Here is a 6,000-nt window from a genome sequence, read left to right as displayed (position 1 = left end):
TAATGCATTATTATAATAAAACCGACTAGCCCTTGACCCCACAGGCGCCTAGAGTTGGCCGCTCACAATTTTGTTTGTTTTTAATTGTGTATCGAAAACAAAACAGAAAAATATTCGAATTAATAATCCCAAGAGTTATGTGAAATTTACAAATAAAAAATGTTCGGTAAGCTGGTATAGTTTACAAATCATTTTTTTTTTGTTTTATTATTTTATATATTCCTGAAAATAAACACGCATATATATTAATTAGTCTTTGATGACAACAATAATCTATTTAATATATTAAGTATAGGCAGGCAATATAAATGTATAATAATGAAATATCCCTGATTAAAAATAAATGCATGACATCAACAGTAATCATGTCGAGTCACCATAGTACAGGAAATTAAACAAAATCAAATATAATTAATTACTGCCTTTCCCTCCCGAGTTGCCCAGAGAAATCGAAATCATCAAAACTAGACCAATAAATCGGACACACAAAAGTCCCACGACGATTATTATTGGTTAGAGGTGCCCCGATATGCACTGTTTGAGGGGTTTACATCGACATAAAACAAATTTCTACCAAATGCAGTATAAACGCCCATTACGGAAAAAATGCTATGCTCCTGGATTCGCTCTAGTCATCATACTCAACTAGAGCTTTAAATCAATCCCACCTCAATCAACTTCATCATCTTCACCAACCTACTCAACAAGGTATAACTTCTCCTACTAACGTATTTCCAGCTATTATCGACAATATAGTACATATTTAAGTAGGCAGCCTTATTTATTTTAACTTGTACCTACATATTGCGTTATCTCTCAGATTATCAGACATATTATGTAATTTAAAACATTATAAATATCACTGAACGGCTATTGTTGCTCCGAGCTTAATTAATAAAAAAATTAAATTAAATGTGTTATGGAATTCAAACCGTGTATTTAAGTAACGATATTACGATCACATTTGTTTAATACAGTATTTACTTTTTAAGAATGTGTAGAAGCACTCATATAATATAGGTACTGTAGATGTGCTGTATGTATAGAATAATATAATATACTTCCTACCAAAATAGTGCATTAGTATTTATAATTGGTAGGTACCTACATAAATGTATTATAGTTATTAGGTTTGTGAAAACATTTAAATGAGGTGTCATTTAATTTTAATGACGGTAAAAAAAATTGTTCGCATATATTTACTTTTACCAGTAAAATTTGCCTGTTAAATTTACCGAGCTCACATCTCTAGACTAATTATGTTAGCAGACTGGGCCTATTTCCTTAAATGCTGAGGTGTAGATTCGAGTGCTATCCGAAAGGGGAAGAGATCAGAAACTACATTCAAAAATAACTAATAAGTTATGTCAAAATAATCATTTGACGAGCTATTATTGGATTAGTGGATACATATGTTGCACAGTTGTAGCTGATATTATAGCACACATTTGTAAACGGATGCTTAAATCGAATTCAATAAATAATATTAACACGAGTGTACATAATATATTATAATACTCAAAACGTTTATGATCGTTATTATTCCCGTATTCGAGACGAGTTAAAAATTAAATAATAATAAAATAAAATTATGATAATTTATAAATATTATGTACTTTCGAGATCAAAAGCGCTCAAGTGCGGAAAAATCACGTGGCTGATGTTTTTAGAACGATTTCGATGATATATATTATATTATATTGACGAGGTGGCGCCAACAACGCGTTCTATCGTGGCGTCCGTCCGTCCGTCGCGTCTGCTGACCGCCCTGCCGATGTTTTTGCCAAAAACTACTTTTACTCCGTGGGCAACGAAAATTTTTGTTTTATTATTGTTTACTATAATTATTATTATTATTACTATTATTATTATATTTTCGCCGAGTTTTACTGTTTTCTATTTCAAGTGGCAACCGCGGTGAACGGATTATCTTAATATTATTACCTGGTATACAAAAGTGCACCAAGTATTATATTATTATCACCTTCGTCGACTGCTACTGTAAATCGAAGTCCCAATTTGGCAGCTTTGAAAAGAAAACAATTATTACACGCCGGACGCGATTGCCGTTCAATATTGTTGAATATCATGTAAGTAAATAATTGTTCTTGGACTCGATTTGTGTGAGAAAAAAAGCACGTTCCAAATCTGAATGTCGATGTCCGGTGTTTTACTTATAAATATTATAATATGTATAGAAAAAATACAGTAATTATCAGGTAAATGTGGTATAAAATTATATTGCACGACCGCATTCAGTGGCAGATTTCCTATAAATATTTCCTTGCTGGGAAGTATTCAAATACAAATTTAACCCTCGAACTAATACCGTCGAATCAAGATAATTCGAACATTGAAAACTCGAAAACCTTCATAACTTGAATTTCTCTTGTCACTTGAAGTGTATATAAATTGTGTTTGAAGTACCTACCTATAACTATTGAGACTTCGTCTTTAACTATAAACATTTTCAAGTCGAAATTATTTTTATTTACAGATAATGGACTGTATTGTTACTTTTCAATATTAAAAACAATTATTGTGAAATTTATTTTTAACGCAATCATCAACAATCGATGTAAGGATTAATAATATTAGACCGCCTCTGTTTTTTCAATTAATTCTAAAACAAGTGCACCAATTTTAAAAGGATATGTGATATGGCTATTAGTACCAATACATTTTTACTATCTATTACATAGACCATGGTTTATATAGTTACCAATGGATCACGTAGCTATATACATCGAATATATTTTGTGTAATCGTGTATAACAGTAGGTGGCAAAATGTTGGGGTTTTACGGAGTTTATATTTAAAGTTATAACGTCAACGATATTTTTTTGTTAGTATTTTAGTACATAATATATCTAATGAATATCAATGAAATAGTGTTACTCAAATATATTCCAGATATAACGCCGATATGCCAAATAAATAACATAATAATAAAAATATGTCAACTGAATGAAATAAATATAATTCTTATAATAATATGAGATCACGACATGCTGATTTTTTACGTCCACCGCTGCTGCTGCTCAACATTATTAAAAAGATTTAAATGTTTTCGCTCGGAATGTTGTCAGACGCCACCATATTTTACGTGAGTGTCGTTTCGATTTTACAATATTATACCTACGTATACACTGCACAGATTCATATTTTTTTTTTCACTCATTCTTTTGAACGTTGGCCATAATAATCATTTTAATACACATAATATTATTATAATATGTACATATCATATATAATATATGAGCGACACGTTTTTTACTGTCAATCGGTCCATACAGTTTTTTTTTTTATCGACCCGCCGTTGCTGAATCACCTCAGCGGATGTACGCTCATAATATTATAATATTCGCGTCGGATTAATATACGTTTCAATTAGAGTTTATTTATATATTTTTTTATTCTCCGTTTTTATTCCACCTAACCATCAGATCATTACTATAATATTATATCGTTGTTGTGACCGTGTAGGTTGTTGGAGATTTTTTTCTCTCACCTGCAATCCAGAAACCTCACACCACATAATATTTTAAGCGGCAGCAGAAACTTCTTCCGGTCGGTTCTTCGTTAATATACGTAACCTCAAACTATAATATCCAAACTATACTAAATAGTAAATACTGCTACTAAATATAAAATAAAATATTTTCCTATTTTTTATAGGCACATATAATAATATTGTAATATTATAATAATATTATATTATGATCGAAGACAATGAAGACGCACTTACGATTTTTTTCCACCGAGACACTCATTGCAGATCTTCGGTGTCTTATATAGCTGATATTGTCATATGTATTTATTTTTCAGCAGTTGCGTAAATCTTAGGTCAATGAACAATATTTAAAACAATGTTTACTGCATATTTTGCTTGCATGTTATAAAATTATAACTAGCATAATATTTTGACTTTTTCTTTATTTAAACTTCGTATACAATTATTGAGTTATGTTATCAATAGTAATATTGTGTTAAACCTTCAAAATAATAATTGCTGCTGCATAATACGCGTGGTGCCTATAATGATTGACGGCGGTTAAATTAATATTATTCTATATTAATATTATAATATACGTGTCAGGAATTTTTTTATTTTTTTATTTTTGTTACCCTTTAAATGATATAGTAGTATGTATTATAATATTATTCACTTGACAGCTCGTTTATAGATTAAAAACGATTTAAGACGCTGTCTTTATTGAACCCAAAAGGTATGAACCAATAACTATGATAATATATAGTTATACCCGAATTATTTTATTACAGCATGTTTTTGCTACCATTATTTTAATTTTAATTTTTCACTTAAATTTCGTTATAATTATATTATACAGGTGTTATTATGTGTGTGTGTGAGCGAACACATACCTACCTACCTAGTATAATATTATTTATTGGTTGCGCGCATAATATATTTTTATCGTCTCTGGTTTTTATGCCACACAGGTGCTGCGCGTGTTTTGGTTTTTATGATTTTCATGGTACACATTAAACGCAAATAAATGACTTGATCTAAATTTATCGTGGCCGAAGGGTAACCCAAAACGAACTGCAGAGCTCTGCTGTAGTGGTCATCCTTGACAGCGACTTTGCCGGCATACGCACCTATGTACATATTATTATCATACCTATTGTATAATTATATAATATTATGGTTGGTCTAAAATCGTCTCGTAAAAAATCGCAAAGTATTGTCACACATAAAAAACAACATTATATTATTGTGATAATTTTATACAAGCGTATAATTTTCGCGCGGCCGCAATACTGCTGCAGTAGAGGTTATTTGGAAGAACAAAAAATGTGGTTTTGGAATTCTATACGTATAACACGTGTAATGTATTATGTATATTATACTATTAAGTATAATATTATATTGCTTATTCGTCCCGAACTGCCGATCGTCCATAATAATAATATCATGTCGAACACAAAGGTTGCGCACGACGAAAACAAAAACTCACGAGACAGACTATACATTTTGATATATTATAATATTATAATATTGTGCATATTATTATTACGCATTATTATAGTGTTTTATAATAATATTATTGTGTGCGCATAAGCTATATATTATATTATTGTTTTTAAAACGTCCGTTCGTTGTATTTCAGATGTTTACATTTTTATTGTTTTTTACGACAATACTAAATGACTTTATTACCGACAATAATCATAATAAGCAGCCACAGTGTACAATTAATAATCATAATATTATATACTATTATATAGCTTGCTCGTAAACATTTCGAATTAATTAAACGACGTCACACGATCGTTTTTTTTTCTATAATCATTTTGTTGATAATACAGCGTATTTGATCCTATATGCATTATACTTATTAAATTTGTTTTGATTTTAATTCAAAGTAAAGTAACAATAATATGGTCAGTATACTATGCTGCAATGTATGTATACCTTTACTATGCGTGCAGAAAAACCAGTATTTTTTACCCAAAGCAAAAATCTGGTATCAGATACGTGTGACATTTTAATATGATCTATACCAAGGGAGGCCAAACGGTCGATCACGATCGCTGAGTCGATTTTTGGCGATTTTGAAGTTTATCTCCCTATTTGTTTAAGCTTATTATTATATAATACTTTATGTAGATACAGTTGCATAGTACAAATTTCGGATCCCCGTATTTTTTTGAAATTGAATAATTTTTTCACATGAAAGTTAAAAAAGCACAATACCGAACAAAATTTTCTAATGGTAATATTATAAATCAGCGTCTTCGTAAAAAGCAGTTAGCCACTATTCTCCAGATAATTATTAACTGATCAAAGATATGCAATGACACACTTCTCCCATCTACGCCAACAGTATAATTTTTGTTTGTCTTTTTTACGTTAGTTGATTCTCAAACGAAAAATATATATTAATATATTACTATTCATATTTAAATATATGTTTAATTGAAAAAAGTCTGGTCACCCCTGATCGATACATACCTATACAAAACCTTAAAATC

This window comes from Myzus persicae, unplaced genomic scaffold (assembly GCF_001856785.1).
Source record: "Myzus persicae strain clone G006 unplaced genomic scaffold, MPER_G0061.0, whole genome shotgun sequence".
In the NCBI taxonomy this organism is placed as follows: Eukaryota; Metazoa; Arthropoda; class Insecta; order Hemiptera; family Aphididae; genus Myzus; species Myzus persicae.
The sequence above is the reverse complement of the archived record's forward strand: the minus strand, read 5'-3'. Positions refer to the sequence as shown.